We start from the raw sequence: 12418 nt of genomic DNA, 5'->3' as shown, positions 1-12418 counted from the left end.
CTCTCTCTCTCTCTCTCTCTCTCTCTCTCTCTCTCTCTCTCTCTCTGGCATCTGAGATTCCAGGGGAAGCACACATCAGTGTGCTGAGCTGGAACCTTCCCCCGCGCAACCGGAAGCCCTGTGCCGCCAGCACCAGTCTCGCGATTTCAAGCTCAGCGATCAGTTCTCACTGGCTGTCTGAGCTGAGCAGGCCACGGGCCACCAACCGCAGGCCAGACTCCACGGTGCTGCCCATGGCAAACATCCGGCGCACGCAGGCCCTGCCTGTGAGGTTTGCCCTGGGACACTCACTTCAGAGGGCTCATCAGGAAGCGATGCCTTTACATACAGAAGAGAGACCCGCAGCAATGCACGGGCTTGACCAAGGAAGTATGGGGTCGGCGCTTCCTGGTCAGAGCTGAAATACTTCCTAGAGCGATAGTCCGCATGAGAAGGTGCACACACATGGTGAGGAAGACGGGTTCGGGTTGAATGTTCGTGTGCAAGCAAAGGTAGGTAATGAAGGATGTGTGTAGGCCTAGTGAGTGGGGTTTTGATTCTTACTGTATGTAATACAAAATCTTCCGTGCCTTTAGGTCAAGCCTCATCTCTACCAGTAATACTACTAAAAAGTATTATTATGGGCCAAGCATAGTGGCACATACCTTTAATCCCAGCGTTTGGGGAGGCCGAGGCGGGAGAATCTCTGTGAGTTCAAGGCCAAGTCTGGTCTACATAGGAAGTTCCAGGTCAGACAGGGTGACAGAGACCCCATCTCAAAAGGAAGTAATATTATTATAGCCTATAGTGTACAACAATATAATACAGCTATTAAGTATTAGAAAAGTAATATTACTCAAAAGCCTCCTTGTATTGTAGGAAGATCATGGTTCCAGTTTATGTCTCTTCTTCAGCACATACAGCATAAATGAAGATGTCTAAGTTGCTAAAATCTAACTTGGTCGTTACATGTTACACATATATTATCTTCGCTCAGTGAGAAATTGTTTCTTTCCCTTATTTATTACTTAACCAAAAAAAAAAAAAAAAAAAGGCACAGCCAAATTCCACGCTCCTCAGATCTGACTGACAGTTAAGAGTACCCACTCAGGATTGTTCCTGAGGAGTCTGTTCCACCAGAGAGACCTACAGATCCTTGGACTCTCCTGCATAGCGATGCATCACTGTCAAGTTGGTCTGACTCTCCTGCAAGAAAGGTGAGAGCATTTGTGTTCTTCTTCTACTGCCCTGTTCCTTCCAGTGCCACCTTTGACAGAGGGTATGAATGGGACTGTGTCGCTGAGCCGGTTGAAAATTGAGTCTTAAATCTGAGAAGAGCACCAATGTCCAGGGTCTCCACTATCTCTGGTTATTGGTGGGAGTCCAGGACCGGAAGCAGAGGGGCAAAGAGAACAGCTGCCATTAGGTACCAGCATAGAGGCCCCCAGAGAAGGCAAGGTTTGCACATTTCGGTGTTTGATTGTGTTCTATAGCAAGAGGAAGTAGGTGGAAAGGTCTTTCCCTACACAACTCGCTGGCTAAAACCCAACACAGCTCCTCCTAAGGTTAGTGCCACCTCAGTGTCAACCAGGCACCCTCTCTCCATCTGCTTAGTGGGGGCAGATTGGTATGTGACCTTGTGGGGCCAGGATTCTTCATAACTGAAGCACAGGTGAAGCTCCTGAGCATGGACATTTCCCATCATCAAGCCTTCCACCTTAGAGACCTGGAGTCTCCGTTCAGATTGACCGCTTGAAGCCCCAGGAATAAGGCCACATTCTGTGCATGCACCCAGCTGCTGTGCAAGGACACATGGGTCAGAGGAATTCTCTTCACCACAATAGAACCCTGGCTCAGCGTTCCTAGGAGACAGATGTCCCCATGCCTGATGTGGTCTAGCAGACATGTCAGCTTGCCTGGTCTACAAAGTTGTCTTAGCATGAGGCCCTGGACTTGTGTCAGTCCTGGAAGTCTGGCAGAATGGACAGACCTCTTTTTGGGGACATTGACAAGGACAATTCAGACTTACTCTGGGGACCCAACCCTTAGAGAAGAGTCTAAGAGAGAAGAATGTCCCTTTATGAATCTTCCTAGCCTTTTAAGCAGTAATTAACATTAAAGATACAGTAGCACTTTAGTCTGGTAGCATCAAGGACCCACAGTGTTTTCTCATGTTTAATTCCAACTTCTGCTATCCAGTGATTCTTTTTCCCCCCATCTGTATAAGGTTAGTTACAAAACGCTGTTATTCTGGACAACACAGTGTTGGCCTGACCTACTCAAACACAAAAATATCTTGCTGATTGATTTAGTTATCCTAGTCGTATAAACAGTTGTACAGCTGTTTCTGATTAGCCAGTGTACTGCTGGAGTTCCATACAAATAATTGTTTAATGAACTCAGTGAGTACAAGGACAGGGGAAGTGGAATCTAGTCTCACCTCCCAGGAAAATAAGCAGGGGCAAGGAGGGCGGGGGCTTTCAGCAGCAGTATGATTCACTTTTTCCTCTGTGTAATTTCTGCGGAGCCTACATCGAATGTTTCAAAGAACCTTTGTCCCCAGAGTTTTGGATTCAAGTGGTAGCCCAGACTAGCTCTGTAGACTTAAGACTCCTTAAGTATTCCTAGCTTTGTACTTGGTCAGTTTCTGTTCCTCCTATTAAAACATTTTTATTTCCCGAGACAAGGTCTTAAATAATAAACATTTAGAAGGAGAAAATCGGGACTGAAAGGTCTCTATTTGCTTTATTATAAATAGAAATTAAGTGTTTTATTTTAGTTTAGCACAGAACAATCAAGCTTTGTGAGACTGGGCACAAGTTTTTCTTTTCTTGTCCTAGAAGACAAACATATATACATGTAAAAAATTAAGAAAAAGATGAGGCATGAACAATTCAAATGAGCGTCTTTTTTTTTTCTTCAGGCAGAGATAATGACAACGGTTCCATAACGGAATCCGAATCCTTCGAAACAAATCAGGAAAGGGAGATTAGCAAGTTTGTATTTCTAAAATGAATTGTGTGGCAAGAGTGTAGGAAAACAAAGTTTCAAATAGTGTCGGCGAGACTGTGAATTGTTACAGCTCTTGGAAAGCAATAACCACTGCAGGGACCAACACACAGAAACAAAAGCTTCTCTGTGTTAGCATGTTCAAATACACACATGGAGAACATGTTCTCAGAGCTACTGTTGCAGAAGAAAACTTGAAACAGTATGAATGTGGAGATAAGTTACAGAATATGAAACATTTGTGCTATAACTGAGGTGTTTTTTTTTTTTTAATCATAGAGAATGTCTACAATGTTTTATTATATTTCAAAAAATTGTAGCCTGGAATTGAGGGTAGAGTTCACTGGCAGACCACTTCCCTAGCCATGTTTGAGATCCTGGGTTTAATCCCTAGTGCTGTGAAAGAAAAGAAAACAGACTAGTATGTAGAATTTGCTTTGAGTACAAAAGGCTGTTTGTGGGAATGTGGTTATCAATAGTTATCAGCCAGCACTACTCAGACTGATTGACCGTGAGAGTGAGAACTTCAGAGAGAGGAGAAAATCAACTTTTAGACATATTTCTCTGTCTTTTCAAAAATTATGTCTGTGTGAGGTGTACAGGTGTCTGTGTGTGAGTACAATAGGAGGCCGGAGGAAGACAGCAGGTGCTACCCTCTACCGTATTTGGAACAGGGTTTCTCACTGAACCCGAAGCTCACTGTGGATGCCAGGCTGGCTGGCCATGAGCTTCAGCATCTGCCTGTCTTCACCACGCAATGCTAGGGTCACCGGCATGCAGGGCTATACCAGGCTTTTACGTGGGCGGTGGAGATTCAAATGTGCGCCATTGAGCCATCTCTTCAGCTAGCAGGCACATAATCATTTGTGATCTGAACAAATTAAAAAACTCTAAATTTCGAAAAGTGACAGAACCTCATGTTTGGCTGAGACCACAACACAAATGCGGAAAGCCTGCCTATCGGTAAACAAAACTTCTCCCAAGCTCCAAGGGGGAACATACATTGTTTCACCACAGCAAATGGAGAGGATCAACTGAAGATTTCCACACATGGGCTGGAGAGATGGCTCAGCGGTTAGGAGCACTGGCTGCTCTTCCACAGGCCCCGAATTCAGTTCCCAGTGACCACATAATTAGTGGCTCACAACCATCTGTAATGAGCTCTGATTCCCCCTTCAGGTGTTCGTGAAAACAGAGCACTCATATACATTAAAATAAATCGATAAATCTTTCAAAAAGAAAAAAAAGATTTCCACATACAAAGGAATTTTACTGTTAAAATAAGACCATAATATTATACTCACAGTTCTTCAATCATGAATGATTATTTTCTTTGATTCTAGTTCCTCTTCAAAAATAGATTAAGGGAAAAGAGGATTATACTGTCTAAAATAAATTTCTAACTCTCAAATCTACAATAACAGAAGCTCCATAAAGCCTCAACCTAATTTTTTTATTTGTCTCGGACAAAATGTGAATTTTGAAAATAAGTAAAGCTAACACTAGCAAAAAGAACAATGTGAGAGTTTATTATAAAGACCCAGTATTATTTAAAACTTCTATTCTGGGTTTTCTCTTTAGCAGTGTATGCATGATAATCAGATTCCAGCTGTAATGGACACACACAGGCCCTGACTAAAATAAACCACCTAACTGATTTTTAAAGTCTTTAAAAGGCCTTCAACTATTTTGCCTATTTTTAGGTTCTCAAAAATATAATCAAGGATTGTGGACACTTGTCTTAATGTTCCTCAGCCTGCTGTCTGAGATCCAGGACGAGAACTGGTTTATTCTTTTCTTTCTTCTCCACACTCTCGTGGTCAATCCATTACTATGTCCTTCCTGGAAGTCACTCCCACTGCCTGCCCAACGGTGGGTGAGGGGGTTGATGGGATGTGGCCTGTTTAAGAGCCCGCTGTTGCCTCTCTCTGCTTCCCCGGGCTGATCTGACTGCCTACCCATCTCTAAACACATGACCACTGTGGTCAAGACACTGCTCTCACTGCTTACATTCTCAGAGAGTTAATAGCCAGGGTACATGTTTTCTCAAGGTTCCTCGGCATGCAAATCTCTTCTGCTGGGGGAGGAGAGACCCAAGGTTTCCTCAGCATTATTTGATGGCTAATGTAACACTTCAACATTGTATCACTCGGAGTCAGTCTGCTCTCTTTGACCTTTGCAGGTCTAACTTCCTTGTTTAGCATACACAGTCTCTTGCATATATCAACAAGAAAATGTTTGGGATGTTTAAGAAGTGGGCTGAGGTCATTGGAAACACAAGCAGCCAAAAACCCAAGAAATTCAGCCAGCTGCCCATTGGTCTATGCAGGTTCAACAGTAAAGGGTGGCATGCATTCTGCCATAGAGCAAATGGCTGGTTGGTTGGGCATCATTAGCAAAAGCTAACAGGTGAGCTGAGAGTCACTGATTAGCAGTGAATGCTCTGATGAGTGACTGTGATAGGCCAATAGAGGACTAATTAAAAACATCCCAACTTCAGAATGCTACACAGCTCTAATCGACAGCATGGACGGAGGGCTGGAATGGCACACCACCTCATGAGCTTAGCATGCTGAAGGTCCTGGGTTTGATTCTCAGCACAATGTAATGCTGATGGCGCTGGAGGAAGAGGAGGAGTTAGTGGCATGCCCCAAAACACTAATGCCTCACTGCTCAGTGATAATTTTTTCCCTTTCACTACAAGAATATTAGTCATAGCCGGGTGTGGTTGGTGCACACGCCTGTAATCCCAGCACTCCCGGGAAGGCGGAGGCAGGTAGATCTCTGTGAGTTGGAGGACAGTCTAGACAGCCAAGGCGACACAGAGAGAGAAGCTAGATGGAATATACATATTTAAAGTGACAAGCTTTGCTTACGGGAGACTATTTTAACATACATAGACACATTTTAAAGGAGTATGTATCATTGGTGTAAGGAAAATTAAAAGAATGTAAAAATCAACTTTGACTTAAAGTTATGATTGACTCCACTAGCCCAGAAAACTGGATTTGAACTCCCTGTTCCACGTACCTCTCCTTTACAGCTTCGGGCATCATTTTCCTGACAGAAATGCCTGTGGCCCAGGTTCAAAAGAAGTCAGTGGCCAGGGAGGCTGGTGCCCTTCAGCTTTTAAACGTCTCAGCCACAGGTGGGGCCTTCACACTCAGGTGAAGAAGCCAACACAGCCATTGCTACAGAGGTCCGGGATCAGCCCTCGCCTCTCAGGGACAAGAATGAGTCACAGCCAATGAGTGGAGACATTCCGCAAGTGAAAGAAGAAGCTCTCATCGAATGAGGGGGACCTGAAAATGGAGCGCCAAGAGGACAGCTGCCATTTTTATACATGGGAGTTGGGGGAAACAGCTTTGATTGATCTAAAGGAGAGGACACCAGGCTGGACGCCCTTGATTGGCTCGTCTGTCCCCCACCTTTCCCCCCTTTCATGAGTCACTATGAGTTCGAGGGAGAGGGTTGTTTCCTAAAATAACTTGCATCCCTGGACTTTTCTTAACCTGAGCATGTAGCAGGGTCTCAGGCCTGGGTCTTAACTTCTGGGTGCTCCTACAGGATGGTCCTGGCTGTTGGCCTGTGTCACCTCAGGGGACATACTCCTGTGATTAGTCAGAGGCTCTTTGTCCCTATTCACCTCATTTTAGGGACCTCCCTTCCCCCCCCCCCCCCCGCTCCCGCCCCCTCAAACAGAAAATATCACCTCTTGGGTTCTCCGATAATGATTTTCACCTTCAACAAGAACACAAATCCTGGGTTATCAGGACTATTTCCTATCCTGGCAATAAAGATACGGGACAGTTAATGTTGGCCAGTGTATGATAGTCACTTTACAGAGATCACTGATGGTGAAAGTTCAGTTTCAGGTTGAAATGTGTTTCCTATCATCTTTAAACGATCAGAGTTCCCTGCAAAACAAGGACCTGTCTTGGTTTCACAGAGCAGTCACTCACCCCAACTCTGACACAGTGAAAGATCTGCCACCGCTTAGCAAGCCATTAATAATCGAACTACCGTTTCCAGGGAGGAAGTGTAAAAATGGAGGTTTTTAAAAGGTGATTGCTTTAAAGAGCCTGCAGGCTAGCATGCGGTGGGGTTGGAGGACAGAAAAGACTGCAATACAGGACAGAGCAGAAATCCTGCACAGGTGAGGGCCGAGCTAACAGTGACAGGAGCGGACAGAGGAACGAGTCATGAAAGCAGGGCATTTCAGGGTGCAGGAGTAAGTTCTCGCTCTGTGAGCCATGCTTGCCAGGTGCCTCTAGCCATGCTCCTTTGTGGAAAGCCTATTGGTTCTGTCTTAGAGATTTGTAACCAATCTGAAAAGTCTGTGTGTGGGACCAGAGGAGCCCACCAAGAGCAAGAGTGGGTCGAAGCATGTCCAAACCCCAGAAATCTCACCCTGAGATTAGCAGGAGGAGGATGGCTGCTCCCACCCCTGCCTGCCTGGCCTGCGGCACAGTGCCCCACCTTTGCCCACCAGAAGAGGCCATGTAGCCTGTAGCCAGGTTAAATCTCCCTTATAAAGTGAAGTCCAGGAGCACCTGGAATATTTACTTATGCAAATGAGGCATCACCAGCACCCTGGCCCTGGCCAATGATGTATGCTCACCCCGAAATCCCTACCTACTCCCCTAAGGTTTAAGTAGCCTTCGTTCCGACCATTAAACAAGCCATGTCACTGCAGCTGCCTTTCAGGACTCAGCATCTGTAGAACCCACCACAGAAATGAGGAGAAGGCAGGGGACTGACTATGTAAAGGTATTCAAATGGGAATGGGGAGCACAGTTTCGCTGAAGCCAGGAAGAGGAGAGTAGTGTCCAATAAGGCTGCTGACAGAGTGAAGAGCTCAGGGTTCAGGGTTTGGAATAAGACTGCCCAGTTCCGAATACTAACCCTGTCACTAGCCATGCAGCTCAGCCTCAGGCTTCACAATAAACAGGAACCTCATGGCATTGCATGAATATTAAATGAGTCAACTAAAGGACGTGTGAGTGGTAATGTGAAAGGAAGGGGCAGGGAAGGAAGAAGAGACATAGGAGAAAGGAAGGAAGGAAGATAGGAAGGAGAGAAAGGAGGGAGGGAGGAGAGATGGCTCAGTGCCCACATGGTGGCTCACAACCATCTTTAACTCCAGCTCCACGAGATCCTGGTCTCCAAGGACACTTGCATTTCTGTGGTGACACCAAAGTCACTGGAAGATTTAAAGAATTTCATTCACTTAAATTAACATAATTGGGCCAGGCTGTGGCGGTACACCTCTAGTGCCAGCACTTGAAAGGCAGAGGCAGCCGCATCTGAGTTCAAAGCCAACCTCGTCTACAGGGTGACTTCCAAGACAGCCAAGACTACACAGAAGAACCTGTCTCAAAAAACCAATAATACCTACATAAATAAAAATTTAAAGAATTTAATATAATGGTAGTGTAGAGTCTTGCCTAGCATGTCAAAGCCCTGGGTTCAAATCTCAGCACTGAAAAAAAAAAGTGTACACTAATATAATTGAAAAATAAAAGGAATCAAAAGAAAAAAACTCAAGAATTATACTCAAAAACCAGATTGTTTAAAGAGAAAAAAAAATACATTTATAATAAACAGCATTAAAATGTTACATCAGGTGAGGTGGCCCACGACTGTAATCCCAGCAGGGAAGCAGAAGCAGGCAAATCCCTGTGAGTTTGAGGCTAGCCTCATCTACAAAGTGAGTCCAGGACAGCCAAGGCCACACAGAGAGACCCTGCCTCTAAAAATCACACACACAAACAAACAAAACAAAACAAAATATTACATGGAGGGACTAGAGAGATGGCTCAACAGTTAAGAGCACTGGCTGCTCTTCTAAAGGACCCAGGTTCAATTCCCAGCACCCACATGGCAGCTCACAACTGTCTGTGAGTCCAGTTACAAAGGATCTGGTACTCTCTCACAGATATACATGCAGGCAAAACACCAATGCACATAAAAACAAACAAATCTTTTTTTTAAGTTACCCAGAGACAGTCTTAGCAATCAAAACTACAATACAAAAATCGTAGGTAATTACATCTCCTTCATTCTTACTTGCATTCTTTCAATGAGTGGCAAAGCCTGTTGCTTTTGACATCTCAATAAGTGTTTGTGACCGATGGGCAGACTCTGTAATACTGTGTTTCCATAAGATGTCCGGCCACTAGAAACAATGATATTCTCGCCTCCGGCTTGGGCTCCTGAGGCTCCACACCTGAGATCAAAGCTGCTTGGCCTGAGGCCAACCATCTAATACCTTGGTTACTCTCCCCTCTTATAAAGGAAAGCTACCAGGTGACTCCCACAAGACAGCCAGCATTTCCTGGCGCCAAAGGGCTACGAAAGTGATGCGTGCTATCTCAGCATTCCCTGTCCTTAATCTGCCCTGAAAACCTGGGCAGAGTAGACGCTACTGGGCGGGCAGATACTGCCAACCTGCTGCCAACCCAGACATCAAGAGTCTTCTCTTCCTTAGGGCTGCATGATAGATATGGAACACGCGATACACCATGGACATCCAAGAGATCGTTTCTATGTTAACTTATACTAAAAGCAGCTCCTCTAGGTAGGCGATTTGGTTGTGTCCGTGCTAACACTGATTATAATAGTGTTAACGATAATGGCCCACAAACACCAACAGGACCATTGTACATAGCCTGCTAAGTTCATGACCCTCATTGCAATCCTCTGTGTGGAGACTGTTGCTTTCACTTCAGGGGGAAAGAGAGAAAGACCGTGTAAGACAGAGTACTTGTACCAACACAAGATCAAGTAGACCTCATGGTCCACGCAGCAACCACATGGGAGCTGTGCTCAGCACACACTGGCATCACCTGCGGGCTCTCAAGAGGCTCATGCACGTAATCCCAGGACCTGAGGGGCAGGAGGAAGGCCAGCCTGGTCTGTGTTGCAGGTTCCAGGCCAGCCAAGGTTACCTACCAAGACCCCTGTACTAAACAAACCAAAACAGAACCTGACAGCCCTCACTCTACACTCACAGAGTTAAGCCTTTGTAAGCTTTTGCTCACACACGGTTAAGATACCATGGTTAACTAACTGGAGTTTATTTTATTTTATTTATGAGTCAGTTAGTGATCTCAGCCTGACCTAATACCCACAGGGTGAGGGGAAACTACACGCATTAGGGCTAGGCAGCACAATGAGGCTCCGTGAGGAAGTCCTTTGTCCCAGGGAAGCGAAACCAGGGGTGTTTCTCAACTGAAGCAGGACGGCAGGGCGGCAGAGCTTGAGCGCGCCTTCGAATCTTTCCATGGCGAGCACATACAAAATGCTAAATAATTGCTGAGGGAGCCAACCAGTGGCGGACGGATTCCCACCAGCTGGAAGTGATCTCACTCCCTGAAATCCCTTGTATTTGTTCCTTTCCACCTTACCACATCTGCCTCGCAGCCCTGCTATTTCAGACAAGGTTGTCGGTGGTGATGAGAATCAGCCGGGGGCAAACCTTCCGAGCTAAGCCTCCCCTCGACCCAGCAGAGAACATAACTAAATCTTCTCATAGAGACCCTCAGTGCTCAAAGAGCAGCTTGAGTCCCACTGCTACCTCATTGGCATGTGTGGGGCCGGTGGCCTAACTCTGTGGGTTGCTGGGAGCCAGCTGCAGAGAGGGCCTCTGCATGGAAGCCATTAGACATCTACTTCTCCGTTTGAGGACAGGCTCCAGGAAGGCCCCAGCTCTGGGAGACAGATCCCCAGGTTCTTAGAAAACAAGCTGGTTACAACAACAGATTTAAAAAAAAAAAAAAATGCTCACTTCACCTACTTGAGAATAAAAGTATAAAAAGAATAGAATACTTGGTTTCACCATGGAAGGCACACATCAGAGATCAGAGACAATGGCACAGTTTCACAGTCATTCAGGAAAGCTGGCTCTCGGCTGGCCAGAGCACCTTGACAAAGTAAACTTAAAAGGCACCAGGCATCCTTCTCTTCACGACCAACTCTCCCGCCGTTCGCTTTTGCTCCTGACCTTGGTGGTAGACGATGCACGCTGACTGAGTTACCCTTGTGTTGACTTGCTTGCGGCTTCATACCCTGTTAGCCCACTGTGTCCTCGTGCCCTGTCGTGGACAGCTGCCAACCGAGGGACACGACCATAGGTCTAAGGGCATTGGGAAGCAGCTAAATGCACAGGAGCAAATGTGTGAGATGAACAACTCAAAGAAGATGCAGATGCCTCCAGCTGGAGATAAGTCCATCCCTCCTAGTGCCCCAGGATTTGGTCTGACCTTGCTTTCACGTCTCTTTGCTCTCCATCCCACAATCTAAAAACGCTCATGGGGTTCCCGGGGAGAAAAGCTATGGCTTCCCAGGGAAGACGGCGACGTTGCTGAGCTGATGCGAGATTATTTGCAAAACCCAGTCTGCAGCTTCTCCTCAGCGCCAATGGGCGCTCACGGATGTGCGTGGGGTCCACACGGCGCACCAGCCCCGTGTCTCTGAGTGACTCAACCTCGTGAGTGATTAGGACACTCAGGCAGGGAGCTGGGGACCGTAAGACGCAGAGTGCTGGGAGTTTACGCAAGATTTTTTTTCTCTTTAAGAAGTCAAAAGGTGATCTGCCAGCCTAAACGGAAGACACCTTTAAGTGATGTATCCGCTGTTGAAATGAGCATTCTCGGGGTGGCAAAATCTATCCATCAGTGACTTCCCGTGAAACTACAGTATTCAAATCGCATGGAAACTCTAAATAAATAAATAAACAAACCTACCCAAGCTGCACACGTGTCCGCCGTCCCTGAGCCGCTATCTGCAGCCCCGCTCAGGAACTGGAGAAGGAGGTGAAGGGCAAGAATTTTCAGAGAAAGAGACCAGGCCCGCTCACTCCGGACACCCTGAGGGGCTAGGCGCCCACAGCCCTGGGGTGACTATTCCTTGGAGATTAAGGAAGACCTGGTCCAACCAGGTTGCACACAGACACGCCTTTTGTTACTCCGAGTTCAAAGTCTAGGCGCAAGCCGAGGATCTGGGTCATCCCTCTCGGATTTCCTTTGCACCAACAACTTTAACAGTTCCTTCTTCTAAAGGGACAGCGTGCTCAGGCGGGGGTCGGAAGGCTGAGGGGAGAGGCCCTGGGGCGCACAGCCCTGCCCGGAGCTGGCCGCCCGCCCGCGCCTCCAGGAGCACCCGGGGGCGCCCAGAGCCGGGATCGGGCCGCCCGGGAACCCCAGGACGGGCTTCTGCGAGCCGCCGGCCATCGGCGGGGCTCGGGCACCGCGGGGAGAGCGCGGACGGCCCCGGGGTCCCGGCCTCCCGCCCGCCCGCGCCCCCACCCCGCGGCCCCCCGGCGCGCCCTGCCCGGCGGGGCGCGGCTCCCTGGCCGCTCGGCGGCCCCGGGCGGCTCGGCGGCCCCGCGGCGCGCGGGGCATCCGTGTCTCTCTCCCGCGCCCTGGGA

The 12418-nt window shown here is 47.4% G+C and overlaps 1 protein-coding gene and 1 long non-coding RNA gene across 4 annotated transcripts in view; one reads left to right on the top strand and one right to left on the bottom strand.

Moving 5' to 3' along the window:
- Positions 1 to 12418, bottom strand: part of Wipf1 (WAS/WASL interacting protein family member 1) — a 106640-nt gene that overhangs the window by 93672 nt on the left and 550 nt on the right. The window lies entirely within an intron of this gene.
- LOC129671372 (uncharacterized) lies at positions 261 to 6653 on the top strand. Its single transcript, XR_008719345.1, has 3 exons — positions 261 to 491; positions 1034 to 1196; positions 6032 to 6653. It is a non-coding gene; the product is annotated as an uncharacterized LOC129671372 (long non-coding RNA).

This window comes from Psammomys obesus, unplaced genomic scaffold (assembly GCF_907164565.1).
Source record: "Psammomys obesus unplaced genomic scaffold, mPsaObe1.curated_primary_1811, whole genome shotgun sequence".
NCBI lineage: Eukaryota > Metazoa > Chordata > Mammalia > Rodentia > Muridae > Psammomys > Psammomys obesus.
The sequence above is the reverse complement of the archived record's forward strand: the minus strand, read 5'-3'. Positions and strand labels throughout refer to the sequence as shown.